Raw genomic sequence first — 24,806 nt, forward strand, 5'->3', positions numbered from 1 at the left:
CTTTTTTTGAAATTTTTGTTTGTATGTCTGTCTGTCTGTCTGTCTGTATGTTTGTTATCTTTTCACGCGATAATAATGGCTGAACGGATTTCGATGGAAATTGGAATATAAATTAAGTTCGTTGTAACTTAGATTTTAGGCTATATGGCATTCAAAATACATTATTTAAAAGGGGGGTTATAAGGGGGCCTGAATTAAATAAATCGAAATATCTCGCTTATTATTGATTTTTGTGAAAAATGTTACATAACAAAAGTTTCTTTAAAAATAATTTCCGATAAGTTTTATTCCTTGAAAAATGTTGATAGGACTGGTATTTAATGAGATAAATGAGTTTTAAAATTAAAATAACTGCCATCTAAGGCCGTGTAATGAATTAAAAAACAAATGACTTCGTCTATAAGGGGCCTTGGACAGCAACAATCGAAAGCTATGAAAGAAAGCCTACAGATAATGTTTCTGTATTTGTATGAAGTAATATCAGAAGCTAAATTAACCGATTTGTATAATTAATTATTAATTCACCATTGGAAAGTGTAGTTTCTCTAGATGGACATAATGCTATAATGTTATTACAGTGACTTCTGAGTGAATCGAGGACAGATAAGATTAAAATAGCTTCTTAGGCACAGAAAATTGATAGGCTATTCTGTACATTCCTTTCCTGTATTTCCTAAAATAATTTTTATGACCAAATGAGTGGTCTCTGGATCAAAATGATCGCATTTTAATTATGCAAATACAATTTAAATTAAGTAACATAATAAACGATTTATCCTTATATCAAACACGAATGTTCCCTGGATCAAATGTCCTATTTTAATTATGTAATTACTTTATGTTTATTTCTAACGGGTGCAACGGAGCGCACGGGTACGGCTAGTAGCATAATAAAATCGATACTAAACAACATGAAAATAATACCATAATAGAAAAAAGAAAGTAAAATACATTGGAATATAGCAAAAGCAACTCATTTAGTACAAATGGTTAATATGGAAACGTGTTACAGTAATAATAAACAAATAGTTCTGAAAAAAAAAAAACTTTTTCATTGGAATTCCCAGTTTGCCTGGAATGACAAATTTGAGACTTGAGAATCGAACCCATGCCAACATGCACTTTTACTCGGAATGCCCGTATACGTGCTATTATATTTTCATATGTCGCTCTGTATATTGAAATCGTTTATATACTGTATCCTTGTTTGAAACCTTGATTGATTATGGTTTGTTTAGTTCCTTCACTTCCTATTTTTATTTGTGTTTATATGTTCAGGACCCAATACAGCAAGCATCCCAACGCGTCTAGTTTTCGTCACAGTGCGGCAGAGGATCGCCGCATGACTCAGTGTTGCCACACGTTTGACTTGGGAGGAAAAATGACGAGCAGCCAAGACAGTCCCACACTCCGCTACTTGAAAATGTGTCACAGTTATCAGATAAAAAACACACACTCCAGGAGAACACACAAGCTAAGCTACACACATAAATCATTATAGGGCCATTCCGATACTACGGTACCCCACTCCACGTCTTCACCATTCCCTCCCTCCCCCTCAAACCCCTCCATCATTTAACCTGCCAGTCACTTTCCCCTCTGACCCCGCCGTTACAGAAGCAAGTGCGAAGGTACCTGGCACATGTACGGCAATAAAGGAAACCAATTAGTGTACTGTGTCATATTTGCTTATAGTGGATTATTAGTGTTATTAGTGCCGTGTGTTGCATTAGTGATGTCTCTTGGTGTACGCGCGCTGTCAAAATCACAAGCTGCCTCAATGTGAGTTATTTATGGAAGGCGGTCAGTTTTAAAGCAAGATTTTAGTTGTTCGGTGGTGCGGTCGTGTGTGATACGTGCTTTTTAATCAACGAATCTAACCTCGTATTGTACAGCTGTGTGGTGCTTTCGTTAAGAGTGACGTTTGGCTGATTAAAAACAAAATCGAGACGAAAGAACTGACGCAGGTAAGACCACTGAACTACGGATGAAATGGTTATTAATATCTGGGCTTGGAGCAGAAGTGATATATGTACTACATCCTAGTTATGGAATTCTGTCGTTTTAGTGGCATCGTATTGGTTCGAGTTTCGTCAGGTACCTTTAGTGTTACGGCGGTGGATCGCTGAGCGCTGACTTAACCTATCTTAACCTAACCTAATGTAACCTGATGGGTTATACATTTGTAACGGTTGTCTCCCACCGTGTGGAATTGTCTTTTCTTTTCTCCTTCCGTTTTTCGCCGGAAGACGTGAGCAGATACAAAATCGGAATGTTGCGACTTCTGTATTACATACAGGATGTAGGCAGTGGAAAAATTTCAACCCAGACAACTACTCACTAAGGCCCGTCACACACTTGAAGAGTTTTCGCTAGCGAGAAATGTGTTGCGAGAAAGAGGCGAAGAGCCTTCCTCCACACACTTGGCGAGTTCTCGCTATCACAGATCACACCTCGCTATGATCAGCTATGCCCTGCCTTCATGCAGAAAGCATTTTTCTGATTATAGTAATCACTCGTTGGGGGGAATATTATAGGCTATGTATTTAGGTATATTGTCGTACTTAAATATATAGCTAATCTGTAAGTATTATGTACTTTACAAATTACGTACGAACGCTATGTTGAATCTGAGTATTCAGATGATGAGGAAATGGAGTTACATGAACATATTTTGTTAATGAAAAGAAGTAGGCCTAAAATTAAAGCCAGAAATATCTGAAAATCACATTGTATCTTACGAAAATAAGGACGAATTTTGGACACTGGTTTCGATTTGAATGATGATACGTTTAGGCGTTATTTCAGGTTCAATGGACCACAGTTTTTTTGCCATTCATGATATGATAGAGAATTCTTTGTTATATTCTGATTAAAATTACGTAAACTGTTAAGACATATAGATACATTATTTCGAATGTTTAATTAATACTATTAAAAAGGTAAAAGGTAAAGTTATCCCCGTCACATGCCATGAAGGCACTTTGAGGGCATGGAGGTAGAGCCCCATGCTTTCCATGACCTCGGCACTAGAATGAGGTGGTGTGGTCGGCACCACGCTCTGACCGCCTTTTATCCCCAGGAAAGGCCTAGTACTCAATTTTATAGGAGGCTGAGTGAACCTCGGGAATTAATACTATTAAATCTCATCAAAATAAAATATAGCCATATTTATTTTCAGATAATCTGATAGGTATTTGTCTCCAGATTTCTTCTTTCAGTTTCGTGTTTTTATAGTTTTCATCCCGTGTACAATATAAATAGGCCTACGGGTGACATCGCACAAGTTCGATAAGTTTCTGACTGCAATTATCAGCCATCTTTCCTCATTTTCAAATAAAAACAATACAATTCATCGCCGCCTTTTGATATCTTTTTCTACATTCAATCGTCATAAAGAGTATAAATATGAAACACCTTTCATAAATGTGTCAAGAAAATTCGCTGAGCTACCGATTCCAGCGAGAAACTCGCGCGAGGTTTTAGCCTCGAACGAGAATCTCTTCCAGTGTGTGGACGTCCATTTGAATCCATGTTATCAATTTTTTTATTTTCTCGCAACACATTTCTCGCTAGCGAAAACTCTTCAAGTGTGTTACGGGCCTAAGCTAGCCTACCTAACCTAAATCATGGTACCACTTCCTACGTAGGCACGTGACGGTATTCTCAAGCCAACGAGTAGAATACGTTTTCCTCTTCCCCTCTTAATTTTTTTACCGGAAGTCGGAAGTGAACATAAAAATGCGAAACGCCGTGATCTTTCTGTTTCACAGGCAAAGGAGAAAATCCTGACCAAACTAAATTAACCTTACGTTATATCACAGTCTACTATATACAGTCGCGAAGCTTGAGGTGATTTTTTGCAAATCTCGTGATAAAGCGCTCCAAGCGGTTAGCAACTAGAAACAATAGAATGTCCACTGTCGACTTTGGACTGTGTCGTATTTCTATCGAGTGCTAGCTCGTTGCGTATTTCACATTGATGCTTGTGAAATGTTCGTTATTGGTTGTAATGAAAATGTTAATGGCTAAAATACAATAATTGGAATAATAATATTTTACTAGAGACGTAGAAAAATTAAGTTTATTTTAATGAAATTTATTGATCACGTTTTATTTTCAATTCTGGTGTGATTATTATTGCTTAACCTCATCCCACTTTGTTAACTACGTAAGCCTACGCTACAAGTACCGGTACACGTAATTTACTCCATTAATTCATATTTCCATTATTATTGTTGTAAAGGGAAATGCAAATTAATATTTATTGTTTTCATAGTTAATTATCGCTATAATCTTGAATGAGTGAAGCGATTATAGTAAATTTCAGTTCGTTTTGCACAAACAAAAATAATATTAACCTATTTCTTGCAGGTATCTTCGAGTTTATGGTGGAATTTAATATACTTCATTAAAATAATAAATTAACTTTATGCATTTAATATTTCAATAATGGAAGGAAGGTGTTAATTTTTCCAAAAGAACACAACGAAAGTGTAACATATTTTGTCGTCTACTAGGAGAGAGATCTGCGATGATGAGGCGATAGTAGCGATCCTAGTGGTGGGCAACTACCCATGTTTGCATTTTTACTACATATTGAGCTTCGCGACTGTATATAGTAGACTGTGGTTATATCCAGAGTAACACTACACATATACAGCAGACGTGCAATAGAATTAAATATAAGTATGGGTTATGAAGTATACGTTAATGGAAGAACGGCGTAAGCGAGTATTACAGATTAGAAAAATACAAAATAAGGAACACATATACACTTTTCATTCATTTATAGTTTTCTGCTCAAAGGCAGGTCTTTCACTGCAAACTCAGCACTCTTCCTTTCTTTCCTATTTTCTGCATTCCTCTTAGTCTCTGCATATCTTATTAGGCTATGTTTTTATACATGATTTTGTACAATGTTGAACATGTGACCGGGAAATCCCGCTGCTTGTGAATGTTTGTTGACTCAAAATTTTTACAGGACTTAGAGATGAAACGTGCTGAAAAGCCCATCCTTGAAATAGATAGTGATAAAGTAAGTTGGCAATATCAACGGGAAGTGCAAGCCACTATCGTGTGGGCGTGGATTTTTGTTTCTTGCCAAGGTTTCTTTCATGGCGTCATGCTGACTCCTACGTTAGACAGTCTTACCATGTGATCGTTAAATATTAGCCCCAAAGGAGTGTGAAATCTTTAGATTCTTAAATTCATACATATTTAAAATAGCCTACATAAAATAGCTAAATACTTTATGAATTTAGTACTGTGCATCCGTTTAGTTACGTTGCATCCCTGCTTCCCCCTCCAGTTTCTGCTGGCCCCTCTGTAAAGGCTAGTTGCTGGGCTGTCTCAACCCTTTCCTGAAAACATTTGCTGTTTAGAATTGGACGTCTACGTAATATTATACTTACTTACTTACTTACTGGCTTTTAAGGAACCCGGAGGTTCATTGCCACCCTCACATAAGCCCGCCATTGGTCCCTATCCTGAGCAAGATTAATCCATTCTCTATCATCATATCCCACCTCCCTCAAATCCATTTTAATATTATCTTCCCATCTACGTCTCGGCCTCCCTAAAGATCTTTTTCCCTCCGGCCTCCCAACTAACACTCTATATGCATTTCTGGATTCGCCCATACGTGCTACATGCCCTGCCCATCTCAAACGTCTGGATTAATACAACTGTTTAAAATAATTTCAAGAAAAGAGCCCCATTAAGTAGGGGAGAATCGGGTAGTATCGGACATCGGGTAGTATCGGACAGTGCGTTTCTTTCATCTACCACCATATGGTAGTACCTGAATGACATGGTTACGTTTCTCTATGCGACATCACAGAAACGTAACCATGTCAATCAGGTACTATCATCGTGTGGTAGATGAAAGAAACTCACTGTTCGATATTACCCGATGTCCGATACTACCGGACTCTCCCCTAAGCAACTTTCACTTTCGCAGACCCTGCGACATAACTACTTGGACGGACAGTAGTTGATATACTGCATCTTCAGTCTTTCCAGTTAGTCTTTCCAGTTAGTAAATTAGTACTTTGTCTCTAAAAGAACTTCAAAACCACTCTTAAGTAACCTTTTAGCTGTGTACCAACAGACAGAGAATGGAATGGAATTTTCGGGAAGGAGACACTGTGACTCAGCACTGCTATTGCGCTCACAGTCAAGTTGGACTCATTTCAAAAACCAGACCGGCTGACTACACTAAGGTTCGCTGCATACCCAGGTTTCGATCAAGCGACCCCACACAAAGATTGCCGACATGAGTAACCTCACTAGCTGAAAATAGTCTATCTTTTATTTACCCAAACGACTTTTCGTAATAAAATATAAATCTAAAGAAAAACTCAGATAACGCTACTGTACGTTAGGTTAAAGAGTAGGTTTATTTAGACGTTGGGTTAAATGTATTTTTCAGCTTACGAGTTTCCTTAAATTAGAAATCAGTACCCGCCTCAGGTAGAAATCATATCCGTAAACTCCAGAGCGCAATATGTTAGCAAGACACTGCTACAGTAGCAAATTCAGTTAAGTTACAATAACAATTTTTAACCGAAATCCACTAAAAATTCAGTTTCGCACCGAAGGTCTATCAGCGATCGGGTACTTTACATTTTGGAATTGTGAAGAATTCCTTTTGTTTGCAATCCGGATAGGGAAGGCGTAAAATTTAATGTAATAGTAATAATAATAATAATAATAATAATAATAATAATAATAATAGTAATAATAATAATAATGTTTTATTTTCGCTGGCAGAGTTAAGGCAATAATGCCTTCTCTTCCACTCAACCAGCCTTAATCAATACAATACATATTTAAATTACAAATATTTACACTACACTTAAAAGGTTCTCCAACAATATTCTTCAGTTAAGTTTTAACGACTAGTAGACTAAATATTTGTTTAAATTTAGATAAACCTATAAGGTAAAGTAGTAACTTAATTTATGAGCTAATTTAATTCAATCAATTATAATTAATTTGAGATTTGAGATAGCTAGTAAAATGATGAAAACTAATATAATATAAGCTTACTAGAACTATGTTACAGGGAGAAAAAAACAATATATATATCTAAAATATATTTCTATAATGAGAATATTAATGTAATTGTCATTAGAGGGTTTGTAAATCTATTTAGAGAAATTAATGATAATAATAAAAATGGACATGTTAGTTTCATTATATGTAATAAATATTAATCAGCAATTAATTTGTTAAGTAACAATTTATGTAATTTTGACCTAAATGAAGTTATTGTCCAACAACCCCTTACATCACTCGGTAGCAAGTTCCAATTTCTAGCAACTGAAACTGTATAGGATGAAGAATATAAAGATGTACTCATTATTATTATTATTATTATTATTATTATTATTATTATTATTATTATTATTACATCAGCTTCTTGTCTATGCAGATGACGTGAATATGTTAGGAGAAAATCCACAAACGATTAGGGAAAACGCGGAAATTCTACTGGAAGCAAGTAAAGAGATAGGGTTGGAAGTAAATCCCGAAAAGTCTAAGTATATGATTATGTCTCGTGATCAGAATATTGTACGAAATGGAACTATAAAAGTTGGAGATTTATCCTTCGAAGAGGTGGAAAAATTCAAATATCTTGGAGCAACAGTAACAAATGTAAATGACACTCGAGAGGAAATTAAACGCAGAATAAATATGGGAAATGTCTGTTATTATTCGGTTGAGAAGCTTTTGTCATCTAGTCTGCTGTCATAAAATCTGAAAGTTAGAATTTATAAAACAGTTATATTACCGGTTGTTCTGTATGGTTGTGAAGCTTGGACTCTCACTTTGAGAGAGGAACAGAGATTGAGGGTTTTTGAGAATAAGGTTCTTAGGAAAATATTTGGAGCTAAGAGGGATGAAGTTACAGGAGAATGGAGAAAGTTACACAACGCAGAGTTGCACGCATTGTATCCTTCACCTGACATAATTAGGAACATTAAATCCAGACGATTGAGATGGGCTGGGCATGTAGCACGTATGGGCGAATCCAGAAATGCATATAGAGTGTTAGTTGGGAGGCCAGAGGGGAAAAGACCTTTGGGAAGGCCGAGACGTAGATGGGAAGATAATATTAAAATGGATTTGAGGGAGGTGGGATATGATGGTAGGGACTGGATTAATCTTGCTCAGGATAGGGACCAATGGCGGGCTTATGTGAGGGCGGCAATGAACCTCCGGGTTCCTTAAAATCCAGTAAGTAAGCAAGTAAGTAAGTATTATTATTGTTATTATTATTATTATTATTATTATTATTATTACTATTATTACTGCCACACTACGTAGTATCGCACTGCTTGAATCGTTTTTGTACTGATAAGTGGTGTGTTATGAATATTACGGCTATTGCACAGCAAATGTTTTCGTGACAGTTTTATCAGCTGCCCGCATTTTAAGGCCACCGACTTGGGCTGCGTCCCGCTAGTAATATGGAAAGCTGAGGAACTCTGGACTATATGTTATGTTAGGCTTGCGGAATTTTATAAATATGAGGTGGAGATCGTTTTTGATAACTTTTAACTTTACTCAATACATTATCTCGATTGCAGGTAAAATTCATGTTCTGGGAATAATAAGTTAATATTAAGTAGTAAATATCGCTGCAATCGAAAAGTATTGGGAAATGGGAATACATTTTAATAAGGAACAAAAAAAAAGTTTCCTTCCCAGGCAGGATTCGAACCACGAAAGTCTTAGTTACCAGTGTATCGTGCTCTGGAGTGAACAAGGCTCTGAAATCAGCTACAAGAGTCGGTCTGGTTTTTTTTGCCACTACTGTACATTTTCGTTCAAAGATATCTGACATAGAATTTTTGATCGTGTAAGCAAACTTTTTAACTACGAGATGTCGAGACAAAAGATGTAACACATACCTGCACAAACAGCGCTCAACGAGCGCGCGCGCTCCTTGGGAGCGGGAGAGCCGTGTTTACCGCTCGCCGAAACGAGAGGAAGATACGTCAGAATGACATAGACTTGCTATAGGTAGAGGAGAGGAAAACGACCACTCAGTTATCTAATGGAGTGCAGTGTGTAGGCCTATTCTCAGTAACTGTTTCACGTTGCTTACCTACTGCTACAGTACAGTATGGAGGAATCTCAAAGACGGAACATAACATTTAACATTATCGATTTACAGTTCGAACTTATTGATCTTCAATGTGACCTAAGGGCTAAATATCGTTTGAATAATACCACTAGCCTGATTTTTACAAGACTAAACATTAGCAATAATATCCACGACTACGCAGGCTGGCTGTGAAAATGATTGCTATGTTTGGCTCAACATTTATATTTGTGAGCAACTGTTTTCTATAATCAACTTTAATAAAGGCAGGCATCGAACATCTGTAACTGATGTTTCATTACGATCAGTAGGCTACTGTTCCTTTCAGCTGCCAACGGCATAAAACCTCGTTTTCATGTACTGATAAATAAAAATATAACAAAATGATAATGTACATTTAAGTAGCCATAGAATTTCTATTATTTCTGTAAAATAAATATTTCTTTATTAATTAATAATAGTCCAAGATAGTTTTGAAAACACTGAACGGGAATTCATTTCATAAATACTGTTACTAGTACTGTATTTCCTTTTGTGTATATTTTGTACGAGATCACCCCTTCTTCCAGTCCACCCTTATACAGAGCTCAGCTAATATGTGCATTCCGCTCATGAGCTGTGAGCCGGCTCGGAGAGCGCAAACCTTGTGCAGGCCTGATATAACAAATGGACAAACTTTGAAATAGTCACGATAAATCTCAATAGGTGACACAATTACTGGGATAGGTAAAAACGGGTTTAGGGAACATGATAATGCAGATTAAGTATACTATTATTGGGACGAGTAAAAATTACTTTGGGAAAAATTATGAAGCAAATTAAGTATAAATTATTCTCTTAATACCAGCGGTTTCCCGTTAAACCTAGTGTTTTATAGAATTGGCAGAGACAGATGAAATTTTGAATTCTCTTATGTACTATTGGCGATACTGAATGTTATGTTACCCGTCTATTCATAGAAGTAATAGCAAAAGAAGCCACTCTTACGCGAACAAATTATGGATCACTTTCGATTAGTAGGGGACAGGTATCTTTGAACTCTAGTGTACCTACATTGTCATTTTTAATGCAGTGTCTTATGTTGTGTGATGTGGAAGCGAGACGTCGAGCTGTATATGCAAGGAAGTCGGATCACGTTTTTAATGCGTTAATTGCTATTTTTTGTATGCATGTATTTATTTACACTGCAAGTGGGCAAGCACCCGGTGGCAATGGTATACACAATATAAACAATACACAAAAAAAATGATAAGCAATACACAATAAATTTACAATACACAATACAATTATACAATACACAATACAATTTTATACACAATACAATAAGAATGCACAATATAATTTAACACAATAATAATAAAACATAAACAAAATACCTAATTTTACATTACAACCTACATAATTATGTATAGGCCCTACATAAGTTTCAATAGTCTTTCACGTTATTCTCATCTTACTCACTGTAGTGGCACTATGACGCATTTCACTGACACTTTAGGACACATTTCACTGACACTATAACACATTTCACTGACACTATAGAACACATTTCATTGACGCTATAAATTATCACTGATCGGAACTATTCACTGCAATGTAAAACCATAACTTCACTGACTCACCTCGCTTCACTGATACAACAGTTCAAATAAGTCAAATAATTACACCCTTATGCATACTGTACTTATAAACAGAACTACATTTAAACTAAACATTTCTAGTCTAAGGCCCTCTTACACGCTGTTTTTTAATAATTTACAATTCAAACCAAGGAAGTAACTCGTCAGGCTAAATAAATACATGTCACCTTAAAAAATTAAATGTTAAATGTCACCTTAATTTTAATTTGCACTTGATACACAACTTTTTAAATTATTCTTGAATCTCCTTAAGGAAGGACAGCCCTCAAAGACCGCTGCAGGTAGGTCATTCCAATAATTTATAGTTCTATTTAAAAATGAGAATTTACCTACATCCGTTTTCTGTTTCCTACATTTGATTTTAAAATCATGATCGTTCGTGCCATAGTATGTTGGCTTTTCTAACCGAGCCGTTATGTCTACCCATGCTTTCTGACCTAGATGTGCTCTATACAATTATGTTATTCTAGTTTTCCTACGTCTTCTTTCCATGATCTTTTAATCGGAACATTCATAGTTTGTTCCCCAAGAGCAGGTCTTTCACTGCAAACCCAGCATTCTCCAATCTGTCCTATTTTCTGCCTTCCTCTTACTCTCCGTACACGATCCATATGTCTTAATGTCGTCTATCTGATGTCTTCTTCTGACACGAACTCTTCTCTCGTTCACCATTCCTTCCAGTGAATCCTTAAGTATGCAGTTTCTTCTCAGCCAGTGACCCATTTATAGTGAAGAGGCGAAAGGGCCAAACTCTGAGAAGATTGATATATGTAAGAAGTAGAGTGGCAGGCACCAGTTCCCTTGCTGATGATTCATTCATTGATCGTATAGAGACGGCTGCAAGCTGCCTAAATATAAATTCGTGTATCACTTGAAACGTTCTCTATCTGAAGGCACAGATGGTTTGGTATAAATGAAGTTCGGGTAAGTATTTATTCTTCGTTGAGACACTTTTTCACGTTACTGTAGTCCTGTGTCCTGTCTAACGTCTCATCCAAATAGCTAAAAGAGTGGTTGAGTAAAGCTGAGTGCAGAATTCTCGATACACATAATAAAGCGGCAACATTAGCATCATCGTCATCATTGTCATGATCATTAGTTCATTATTTCCCTCATTACCACCGTCACCCTAACAGGCATTAAGTATTGGATCATGAAGTTTATATTTGTTTTTATTCTTTTTCTTGTACGTTTGTAACATATTCCATTGTGATTTACAAAGCTGCATCAGCGGCGTATCACTCATAAGTTGAATCCGGATATTTACTTACTTACTTAATTACTGGCTTTTAAGGAACCCGGAGGTTCATTGCCGCCCTCACATAAGCCCGCCATTGGTCCCTATCCTGAGCAAGATTAATCCATTCTCTATCATCCCACCTCCCTCATATCCATTTTAATACTACCTTCCCATCTACGTCTCGGTCTCCCTAAAGGTCTTTTTCCCTCCGGCCTCCCAACTAGCACTCTATATGCATTTCTGGATTCGCCCATACGTGCTACATGCCCTGCCCATCTCATACGTCTGGATTTAATGTTCTTAATTGTTAGGTGAAGAATACAATGTGTGCAGTTCTGTGTTGTGTAACTTTCTCCATTCTCCTGTAACTTCATACCTTTTAGCCCCAAATATTTTCCTAAGCACCTTATTCTCAAACACCCTTAACCTATGTTCCTCTCTCAAAGTGAGAGTCCAAGTTTCACAACCATAAAGAACAACCGGTAATATAACTGTTTTATAAATTCTAACTTTCAGAGTTTTTGACAGCAGACTGGATGATAAAAGCTTTTCAACCGAATAATAACAGGCATTTCCGGATATTTAGGCATTTTTAATATTTAAAATAGGTAGGCAAAAAAAAGGCAATTAAACATGAAAAAAGACATTGTAAATTTATAAAAGGACAATATACAGACAAAAAAGGCGAGTTAAAAACCTGTAAGTTTAAGAAAGGCATAATAGGCTACATTTCTTTATGCTCGACCATGCCGAAACGTAGTAATTGTACACCTGGTAGCAGACCTTTAATGCATGTCATTAAAGTACACCTACTCATTAAAGGTCAGGTCTTTCAGCCAATGACGACTCAGGTTACAACTGTTCAGCCAATGACAGGTCAGCTTTCTACCGTTATAAAACCGCAAGTATCGATTATTCTCGGATATGCAATCCAAAGAGAATTAGCGAAAAGTCACGGAGGCTGGAAATCCAATACTGTCGCAGAAGGTTATGTTCTGTTACTATAATAATTAGCGTTAATTGTAAATAATATTCAAATAAATTCAATTTGTCATCTCGTTTTTCAATGTCTAATTTAATTTCAATGTTATCTCTGTAGGTTCTTATGGCCTAGCAAGGTCAATGTGGACATCTGTTCCTCGGAAAAAATGAATACTTTCGCGTCTGCGCACATCTCACAACATACGGAACATTGCTGAAAGTCAGATACAATTAAAATTAATAGTATCAAGTTAGAAATATGGTCGAGCATAAAAAGTCGTAGGAAACTCGCCTATAATGGTAATTAAGAAGCTCGTATGAAAATTATGAAACTCGCTTGCCCTCGTTTCGTAAATGTCCATATTCGCTTCTTAATTACCTTCATTATAGGCTCGTTGCATAATGTACTATTATTGATTTGTAGGCCTATTATATCCACACAACGCACCTTGTTATTCTTTGTACATTACCACAAGGTGCATTTTAAATTCTTTTATGTTAAATTATGCCTTTTCAGCACAAAACTCATTCTATAAATCTATATCAACTGACATAACTGGAGCATGTTTCAAGCAAGCTAGTGTAGATGGAGTTCTATCACCTTTCATTTGGCAGATTCAGAATTTATGGGCAATACAGTTTGCACTTTTCACTGATAATACTAGGGTAGGCGGGAGAAGCTTTAAGCTTACTGACAATTCTCTGTGAATAATAAAGTAAGTTATATAAAAGTGTTATAACTGTGGAATAGTCAACATTAAACTCGTACACAAGAAATGCTCATTGAAGGCAACAAGATACTGGCTGTTAAATTACCTTAAAATAGCAAATAAATTAAATAAGTAAATAATAAATGAACAGATAAATGAGTACTTAAATAAATAAGTAAATAAATAAATAAACAAGTAAATAAATAAACAAGTAAATAAATAAAACAAATAAATAAATAAACAAGTAAATAAATAAATAAATAAACAAGTAAATAAATAAATAAACAAGTAAATAAATAAACAAGTAAATAAATAAAACAAATAAATAAATAAACAAGTAAATAAATAAATAAATAAACAAGTAAATAAATAAATAAACAAGTAAATAAATAAACAAGTAAATAAATAAACAAGTAAATAAATAAAACAAATAAATAAATAAACAAGTAAATAAATAAATAAACAAGTAAATAAATAAATAAACAAGGAAATAAATAAACAAGTAAATAAATAAACAAGTAAATAAATAAACAAGTAAATAAATAAACAAGTAAATAAATAAAACAAATAAATAAATAAACAAGTAAATAAATAAATAAACAAGTAAATAAATAAATAAACAAGTAAATAAATAAACAAGTAAATAAATAAAACAAATAAATAAATAAACAAGTAAATAAATAAATAAATAAACAAGTAAATAAATAAATAAACAAGTAAATAAATAAACAAATAAATAAATAAGTAAATAAATAAACAAGTAAATAAATAAATAAACAAGTAAATAAATAAGTAAGTAAGTAAATAAATAAATAAATAAACAAGTAAATAAATAAACAAGTAAATAAATAAATAAGTAAATAAATAAACAAGTGAATAAATAAATAAATAAATAAACAGGTAAATAAATAAATAAACAAGTAAGTAAATAAATAAATAAACAAGTAAGTAAATAAATAAATAAATAAGTAAATAAATAAATAAACAGGTAAATATGTAAATAAATTAAATAAATGCATAAATACATACATTCATTCATAGTGTTCTGCCCAAGGGCAGGTCTTTTACTACAAACCCAGCATTCTCCAGTCTTTTCTATTTTCTATCTTCCTCTTTGTCTCCGCATATGATCCATTCTTAATGTCGTCTATCATCTGATAACTTTTTCTGGCACGAACTCTTCTCCCGTTCACCATTCATTACAGTGCATTCTTCAGTAAGCAGTTTCTTCTTAACCAGTGACCCAATCAATTCCTTTTCCTCTTTCTGATCAGTTTCAGCATCATTCTTTCTTCATCCACTCTTTCCAACACAGCTTCGTTTCTTACTCTGTCTGCCCATTTCACACGCTCCTTTCTCCTCCATGTCCACATTTCAGATGCTTCTATTAACTTCTCTTCACTTCGTCGTAATGTCCATGTTTCTACCCCCATACAATGCTACACTCCACACAAAGCATTTTACTAATCTCTTCCTTAGTTCTTTCTCCAGAAATCCGCAGAAGATGCTCCTTTTTCTATTAAAAGCTTTCTTTGCCATTGCTATCCTCCTTTTGACTTTCTGGCAGCAGCTCATGTTACTGCTTACAGTACATCCCAAGTATTTGAAGTTGTCCACTTGCTCTACTGCCTCATTTAGAATTCGCAAGTTTACCTTCTTTACTTTTCTTCCTATGACCGTGGTCTTCGTCTTGTTGGCATTAATCTTCATCCCATACTGCTCACAGCTTTCATTTAGCTCCAGTAGCATATCCCTTAGTATCACCTCCTCTTCTGCTAACAACGCCATATCATCAGCAAATCGTATACATATCTGTGTTTGGAAACTGAAAGAGTGGCAAAATCTTTTACCTTGAGACATGTTAAGAAGTCCAATCTAAAGAGACACGGCAGCACCTTGCTACAGTAAGAATTACGCCCACTAAGATGATGCTGAGCATGTAGTAGGCCTGCAAATAAACCAACTGATGTAAGAGCTGAAATAAAAAACAGATGTTGTGCTAAGGAGTGTATTAACTAAATTATGAAAGTTCTGTGAAAGAAAGCGTATTTATGATTCCATTCTGTCATCTATACTAATAATAAATCTGTAGCCGAAATTTTTCTGGTAATTTTCGATTTTCCAAAAATAATTGGTCCTAACATATAATTAACCACCCTGAAACCGAAAATCGCTTTTTTGAAATTTTTGTTTGTATGTCTATATGTCTGTATGTTTGTTACCTTTTCACGCGATAATGGCTGTACGGATTTCGATGGAAATTGGAATATAAATTAAGTTCGTTGTAACTTAGATTTTAGGCTATATGGCATTCAAAATACATTATTTAAAAGGGGGTTATAAGGGGGCCTGAATTAAATAAATCGAAATATCTCGCTTATTACTGATTTTTGTGAAAAATGTTACATAACAAAAGTTTCTTTAAACATAATTTGCGATAAGGTTTATTCCTTGAAAAATGTTGATAGGACTGATATTTAATGAGATAAATGAGTTCTAAAATTAAAATAACTGCCATCTAAGGCGGGCCTATAGAGAATGTTTCTGTCTTTGTATGAAGTAATATCGGAAGCTAATTAACCGATTTGTATAATTAATTATTATTTCACCATTGGAAAGTGTGGTTTCTCTAGATGGACATAATGCTATAATGTTATTACAGTAACTTCTGATATAATATAATATAATATAATATAATATAATATAATATAATATAATATAATATAATATAATATAATATAATATAATATAATATATAATATAATATAATATAATTTATAATGTAATGTAATATTATATAGGCCTAATATAATTTAAGTAATTTGAAGGGTTCAGAACCATAGTGGGCCAAGCGCCATTTACTGAATACGTAGAAAACAAGGGTTAAAATTAAGTTATTACCATAATTCAATGGAAACCTATAACAAGTAAAATAAAATATACACATTAAATCTAAATGATGTCAATGTTCTTTAAACTATGGTTGCATGTAATAAAAATTAAGAAGGAATTGTCATTGCACCAAATGAGTGTCTCTGGACCAAAATGATCGCATTTTAATCATTTGGATGCAATTTAAATTAAGTAACATATTAAACGATTTATCCTTCTATCAAACACAATGTTCCCTGGATCAAATGTCCTATTTTAATTATGTAATTACTTTATATTTATTTCTAACGGGTGCAGCGGAGCGCACGGGTACGGCTAGTAAGTTACATAAATATTCAGGAAACTTGCATTTATGAAAAAATTACAATCTTCTAACTTCAATAAGCTCTGGATTAAAAGTCCTGACCTCTAATATGTATACTAATTAAAGCAAGAACATTTGGAAGGATTTTGTTTCTTCTACATTTCTGATGTCATTATCAAAAATGAGTCAGCTGTCTTGTTTCCTTACGGAATTTGTATGCTATTAGCTAAGACATTACGAGATTCCTTAGAAGGAGATGCCATTAAGAAATGACATAAGAATTTTGTCCAGACATCTTGAAAGAATTTAACTCGGTAAATCATTCAAGATGGGCTGTAAATCGCTGAATTCAGATACTTATTAAGGACTCACGAAAACACGTTGCAGAATTGTCACAATTTAATTGCGGATTAGATAGAAGTGCGGATGTTTGTTACAGTGTCAAACTGTATATGATGTAGTACTACAGGGAATTAAATAATCAAAAGTCAAAATAGCCGTTTCTCTTGTGCATGGCGTTTGATTGTAAAGCGAATTCATTTACATATAGGTACATAATTTAAAACCTATCATTACAGTGACACATAGGTTCAGTGAATTTAGTTGCACAGATTTCTATGAGTCTGGTTTTACATTTAAATAATTGAGATAGCAGTGGAATTGGTGAATTGTAAAACGCCATTGTTGATTTGTAGAACTCCAGCCGTCTTGCGGTCTCTACTTGTCAAACTGAAATTAAGGGCAATGGCAAGAGATTCGTTGCCCTATCGGACATTCAGACACTTTCTTTCACCCTTTGCATAGGTAATATAAAACTAAGAAAACTCGTTTAAATGCTGTAACTTACACCATAGCTTTCACTACACTACTCAGAAAAGAATAATTCTTTTATTGTTCTCAAACAATTAGAAAACAACAAACACAATAGCTTACACTATATTACGCACGAATGAGTAATCCTTTCAATAGCTCACAGCAGACTGAGGTGAATTGCAAGCATGTAACCCCAGACAAACTCCTTGAACTTTGGCGCACTGTGGGAGGCAACGTTTCTGAATGTCCTGTGACGTCATACACGGAGGACTCTGTACTGTTAATGTTTTTTCGCGGTACTTGTAGAGCATTGTCCTGAGTTCATATGTGGTCTTCTCTCCTTCCTGCACTAGACGGACACACGGTGAAAGGGGATCAGCACGTCTCCTCGTCTCCATCTAAGACAACAGAGGATATCCCATTGACAAAAGATAAACATCATAGGTGGTATACGAAACCAGGACCGTTGCTTCCATACAGCGCTGAAGCTACGCCTTTGCCGTTATGTAAACTTAGACAGCGGCTAACAACGAGTACATTTGCTACATGGGATTGTCTTCTACTGGAAAGAAACTACCGTTGGAATATGATAATGTTACAGCTTGCGTTGGGTTTGAACCAAAGACTGTTACATAGCGAGACGTCACGACCACGAACAGTTCTTCACGACATTTAATTTGAAATCCGAGGCGGTTGCTAGGAGATTCGCGCTCGTCTCTTGTTACGATTTATAGAGCTGGTAATTTCTCAAGTGTCAAATGTCCGGTCACTGTGGGAACCGAGTGGATCTCTTTCTGCAGGCATGCATTACTACCCCCAGCCACGAAGCCATTGCAGAAACACATATTTCATGTACTTACACGAGTAGTTACATCGACGCAAACTCCCTTTACTAATATGCCGACACATATGAGCATAACTCAAACTCTTGTATTCAGCTAAGATTTTAAAACGCTACATTTCAGTCTGGATACAGTTCAAACATTGGAAATAAATCAAGTGTACTCCGTGAGAACATGGATAGAATATAAACACTGGAAGAAGATTCTAACATGTGATCGTCTGTCATATAAAGCAAATAAATGTATAATCCTTCTTCTTCATAATGGTAAGCTTTCATGCGTTTTCATGTCAACTAAAGAAAATCTATAAATCGTTTCAATTTGTTGTCCGACATTTCTTTTGCTTTGAGGTATCTTATCTCTCTACACTTTTAATAATCTGCTTTTACCCATTCTGACTGAATTCGCGATATTTCCACTGCCTTCTACGTTCTAGTAAAAGAGAAATAAAAAATAGGTTGCAGCCGCCAAATTACTCTTCAAGGAACGACCACTCATATAAATTGAGGGAAAGAAGGCAGAGGACGGACACTGGAAAGTTTTCTTTTCTCAATCGTACTATCAGGGACTGGAATGCTTTACCTGCAGACTTACTAAAGGCTTTACCAACAACCAAAAATGTATTTAAAAATAGGCTTAAGGACCTTACTAATAGACGGTAATTATACATAGTAGTTAAAGGGTGTAAATGATATGTTGTTATTGAAGTGTTGTATCAGTGAAGAATTATGTTGTGTCAGTGAAGTGTGTTGTATCAGTGAAGAATTATGTTGTGTCAGTGAAGTGTGTTGTATCAGTGAAAAGTATGTCGTGTCAGAGAAGTGTGCTGTGTAAGTGAAACGTGTTCCTGTCAGTGAAGCTTTATAGTTTATAGTGACAGTGCAAAGAATTTGAACAGTGAAATGTTTTTGAAGTGTTAGTGAAATCAGGATAGAATCAGTGAAATGTGTCGTAGTTCCAGTGCAGTGAGTGAGTTGACAGCGAAATGAGTGTAATATTGAAAGGTACTTGTGCAGATATGAACATATACTCGTGGGTTTTAGTTCGATCTTAGTTTTAAGATACAAATTAGAATATTTCAAATGTTATTTTAAGTGATCGTTTCATTTAATTTAGTATATTCCCTGTTGTTGTTGTTGTTGTTGTTATTATTATTATTATTATAATTATTAGTATTAGTATTAATTATTAGTATTATTATTAATTGTATTTTTAATTAATAAGTTTATTATTGTCATTATTGAGTGTAATTAGTTACCACTGCCACCGGGTATATACCCATTGCAGTGTGAATAAATACATACATACAATCATCATTTATTGGCTTGATTTGTCGTTCACGCAGGTTCTGATTTTATCTCGTATGTGGTACAAACCTTTTAGGTGAGTTTTTAAGTTTATATTTTCTTTATAACTTACATCTGTATCTTTCGTCGGTAGATATAAAACTGACAAAGCTTTTGTTATAATCCTCACCATCCTTGGGTTGGGCTGATTGGACCGTTCTACAGTTTATAAGATTCATGTTGTAATCCATGTGATTCATTTACCTAATTTTAGAATTCGCAGACTTGTGAATCAGGTCTAGAAACCCTCCCAATGGACACCATATCCATCCTAGTATAGCCTACTCGGTGGCATTCTTAGCTTTTAGTACATATGAATCCAATGATTATGAAAATGAAATAAAGTGAAACCTGCCCAAAGTACAGCCTCTACTCAAAGGCCAACTGGATAAATTATCATCTTTCTATACATACATACAAATGGCTTTTAAGGAACCCGAATGTTCATTGCCGACCTCACATAAGCCCGCCATCGGTCCCTATCCTGTGGAAGATTAATCCATTCTCTATCATCATATCCCACCTCTCTCAAATCCATTTTAATATTATCCTCCCATCTACGTCTCAGCCTCCCCAAAGGTCTTTTTCCCTCCGGCCTCCCAACTAACACTCTATATGCATTGCTGGATTCGTCCATACGTGCTACATGCCCTGCCCATCGCAACCGTCTGAATTTAATGTTCCTAATTATGTCAGGTGAAGAATACAATGCGTGCAGTTCTGCGTTGTGTAACTTTCTCCATTCTCCTGTAACTTCATCCCGCTTAGCCCCAAATATTTTCCTAAGCACTTTATTCTCAAACACCCTTAACCTATGTTCCTCTCTCAGAGTGAGAATCCAAGTTTCACAACCATACAGAACAACCGGTAATATAACTGTTTTATAAATTCTTACTTTCAGATTTTTGGACAGCAGACTGGATGATAAGATGATATAACTGTTTTATAAATAATATAATATGTGAAATAAATAAAATTCTGATTTTTGAGTTCCAAAAAACGAAATTTTGAACATTACCCTTGCTTCATATGCTAAATTCCAATGCTCCATTACCACAAACTGTCTTTCAACTATAATATGCACTATGAAAAACATAGAAAACTGTTTTAGATTCCAAAAAACGGTTACTAAAAATAAACGTGTTATTTTCAAATTTTATTTAAAAAAAAAGTTATTTCTCGATTTACGTCATTGAAATTTTCCAGATTAATTCATAATGATGATCATTATATGCTGTTAAAATTTCAATACATTATCTCTTAAAATGTAGAAATTAGAAAATTCAGTAGCGCATCCCCTTAAATGAAATCCATTTGAATGAACAATCGTTAATGCGATAAACTGAAACTGACTCAGACTACTGAAATATAAAGCCAAGCCTCAATCTTGAGATTGCCGTCTTTAGTAATGAAGTAGGAAAGTGTAGAAACGAGAGAAATTTGTATGCGAGTGTCATGAAATCCGAGAATGATCGTCTCACACGCGCATACCTTGGCCAAATACTTAGGATGTCATCTGCGATGGAAAACAATCTTCCTTTGTAAACAAATGTTGTACAGAATTTACATTACTTCTAGAAATATTTGACTAAGGTATTCACAAATACAAGAACGTCTTTGTGTCCGCTGTTAATTTTTTTTCGTACAAAAATCATTTTTGCCCCTTGGGTGAAACCATTCTCCTGGCCGATAAGCCTTCTAATTCTTTTTGTGAAATGTTCGTGCATACATTATGCTAATTCCTACATAGAAGGTTTGTACTGCACACTCTCGCTACAGAGAGAGAGACAGAAAGCCTCGTTTCAATATACGGCGAGATCCTGTCTACAATGTTTAATAATAACAGGTTCATATTTGAGACATAGGAATCGTGTTTGAATATAAACGCACTTGTCAACTAACACATGTGGCCGTGTATAGTATAAGTGATACAAATAACACTAGTGTTGTTGCTACACTTACATGCAATAAAAAGAATAGGGTAGTGGACAAACCGAAAATTAATTCACATAGGGGCAAAGACATTGACGTGATATTGAAAAAAAAAAAAACAGTAAGTGGGTGTATTATAAATATACCTAGGGCTGATATGAAAAACAAATCTTGTTACATAACATCGTGAAGTATAACCAATGCAAAAGGAATAGGTGTTATTTTAAAAATTGACATCATCATCATCATCATCATTATCATAATCATCATCATCATCATCATCATCATTTCTCAGTGCAGACGCCAGGTCTGTTCGACTCACTTTCCCGTCTTCTTTTCCAAGGTTTTCCTAAGTTGCGACTTTCTTGTGGAGCGTAATTTAAGTCTGACATTCTTTCTAGGTGATAATTTATCTCCGCACGTTGATAATTTGTTAGTTATACTTTTCATATTAATTTCATTTCTTGTTTTGGTGTTTGATTCAATTTGTAACATTTCATTGATGTCAGCGGTCTTAACACTTTCAAGATTTTTTTTTTTTCGATTTCCCATGTTTCGCTAGTATACAATAATGTATACTTTAATTGTGTTCCTTTTTTATTTGTCCTTTTAGGATTTTTTTCCGTGCAATTCCACATAGGTTTTATAATCGGTTTCCATTGTATGGTATTTCTAAACCCAAATTCCTAAAATTTCAAACCAGTTGTAAAATATTTCCTTCAATTAAAATTTTTGAATCCACGCTGTGGATCCGGGTTCAAATACTGGTTGGGACAAGTTACTTGGAGGATTTTCCCGGGGTTTTTCCTCTACACATTAAAAGCAAATGCTGGGTAACTTTCGGCATTCGACCCTGGACTCATTTCGCTGGCATTATCACCTTCATCACACTCAGACGCTAGATAACCTTAGCAATTGATAAAGCGCCGTAAAATAACTAAAAAGGAAAACATTTTTGATCTAGAAAATTTTGCTGCATTTGTTTGCCGATATAAATGCATATTTCATTCAACAATTTTGGAGTGGTTGGTTTCATATGTCGAACTCTTATCAGTTAAGCTATTGACTGATCTCTGCCTAATTGATACCCATTTTCAGTTTATGTATGTGCGTCAACGAATAAGATTACATAGGCCTATGAATGAGTGAATTTTTCAATCGACATGTTCCCTCTCTTTTTCTATTGCTACGTTAGTGTTACCTGGTACCACGTTGACAACTGAGTATTGACATTGGAATAATTTCTTTATTTTTTTCTGCTCTTTTACGTGCAGTAAATCTATTAGAGCCAGTGGCTGTACATAAGATGTACACAAATATTCGTAATCTCTTTCCCATTTTAACAGGTGGCACTTGGTTTCAAAACCAAGCATGTAATTAAATTGTGCACGTATTTTTTTTTTTTTCAATTCCTGGAAGAAAATGCATAACCTACCTGTTTTACTGACACTTGCAGTTTTTAATACAAAGATATGTTAAGAAAGGGACATGTTGATGTTAGTGGTTACTTGAAGAAAAGGCGTATGGGATTATTATTTGGTGTTTATGTAAATTTGTCAACTCTACGCTTATCCCTTTCTTTAATAGGCCTACGTGAATGCCTGTAACATCTAGTGATATAGAAAGAAATATTTTCTCCGTATGAAACTTGAAGTTTGTGGGAAACTGCAAGTTTGAAGTTTGTGGGCAGAATATAAATTTTGAATTTGTTGAAAGAATAGAAATTTATACAAATTTTAAGTTTGTTGGAAAAATATAAATTTTAAATTTGTGAGAAGAACATAAAAATTGGAAATTTATTGTTTGAAAAGGTGGAAAAATTCAAATATCTTGGAGCAAAAGTAACAAATATAAATGACACTCTGAAGGAAATTAAACGCAGAATAAATATGAGAAATGCCTGTTATTATTCGGTTGAGAAAGTCTGCTCCCCCCCCCCCCCAAAAAAGCTGAAAGTTAGAATTTATAAAACAGTTAAATTACTGGTTGTTCTGTATGGTTGTGAAACTTGGACTCTCACTTTAAGAAAGGAACAGAGGTTAATGGTTTTTGAAAATAAGGTGCTTAGGAAAATATTTGAGGCTAACAGGGATGAAGTTACAAGAGAATGGTGAAAGTTACACAATGCAGAACTGCACGCATTGTATTCTTCATCTGACATAATTAGAAACATTAAATTCAGACATTTGAGATGGGCAGGGCATGTAGCACGTATGGGTGAATCCAGAAATGCATATAGTGTGTTAGTTGGGAGGCCGGAGGGAAAAAGACCTTTGAGGAGGCCTAGACGTAGATGGGAGGATAATATTAAAATGGGTTTGAGGGAGGTGGGATATGATGGTAGGGACTGGATTAATCTTGCTCAGCATAGAGACCGATGGCTGACTTATGTGAGGGCGGCAATGAACCTCCGGGTTCCTTAAAAGTCAGTAAGTAAGTAAGTATGGGGAGGACATAAATGTTTAATTTATGGGAGGAATACAAATTTTAATTTGTGCGAGGAATATAAATTTTTAATCTGTGAAAGGGATTCAGAGTTTAGAATTGTAAAAAAAAAAAAAAAAGTACAGAGTCAAATGTATGTTACGCTTAGATCTCTTTTAATTCTGGAAGTTATTCCAATTTATCCGTTGATGCGCACATTTTTTCGTGAAAAATATGATTGGAACTATAAAAAATCAATTGCTTGCTTTTCATACAAAACGTATTCTAGCTAACAGTAAATTGTTTCTATTTAATTGTTTCCGACTTTTAATGAATAAGACAAAACACCAATTAAAAGTACATAAACGAAATAATGAGCGTAATTGATAAATTATAATTAAATAATACAAAATAAAATGAATAAATTAATAGAATACAGTCCATCAATATAAAAGTAAATAATACACAACAGAAGGAATGTCTTAGATCTTCAGCGTTCTTGCAATTTTGTAGCTGTACGCAATAGAAGGAATAACATTGAAAGCTTCTCTGTGAAATGTAGCTACC

General features: G+C 34.7%; 1 long non-coding RNA gene across 1 annotated transcript in view; it reads left to right on the top strand.

Moving 5' to 3' along the window:
* Positions 1-1,413: 1,413 nt before the first annotated feature.
* Positions 1,414-24,806, top strand: part of LOC138711671 (uncharacterized) — a 229,271-nt gene continuing 205,878 nt past the window's right edge. Inside the window, exon 1 of the long non-coding RNA XR_011335418.1 lies at positions 1,414-1,967. This is a non-coding gene — a long non-coding RNA (uncharacterized lncRNA). The remainder of the gene's footprint in view (positions 1,968-24,806) is intronic.

The sequence above is a fragment of the Periplaneta americana genome, chromosome 13, assembly GCF_040183065.1.
Source record: "Periplaneta americana isolate PAMFEO1 chromosome 13, P.americana_PAMFEO1_priV1, whole genome shotgun sequence".
Lineage (NCBI taxonomy): Eukaryota > Metazoa > Arthropoda > Insecta > Blattodea > Blattidae > Periplaneta > Periplaneta americana.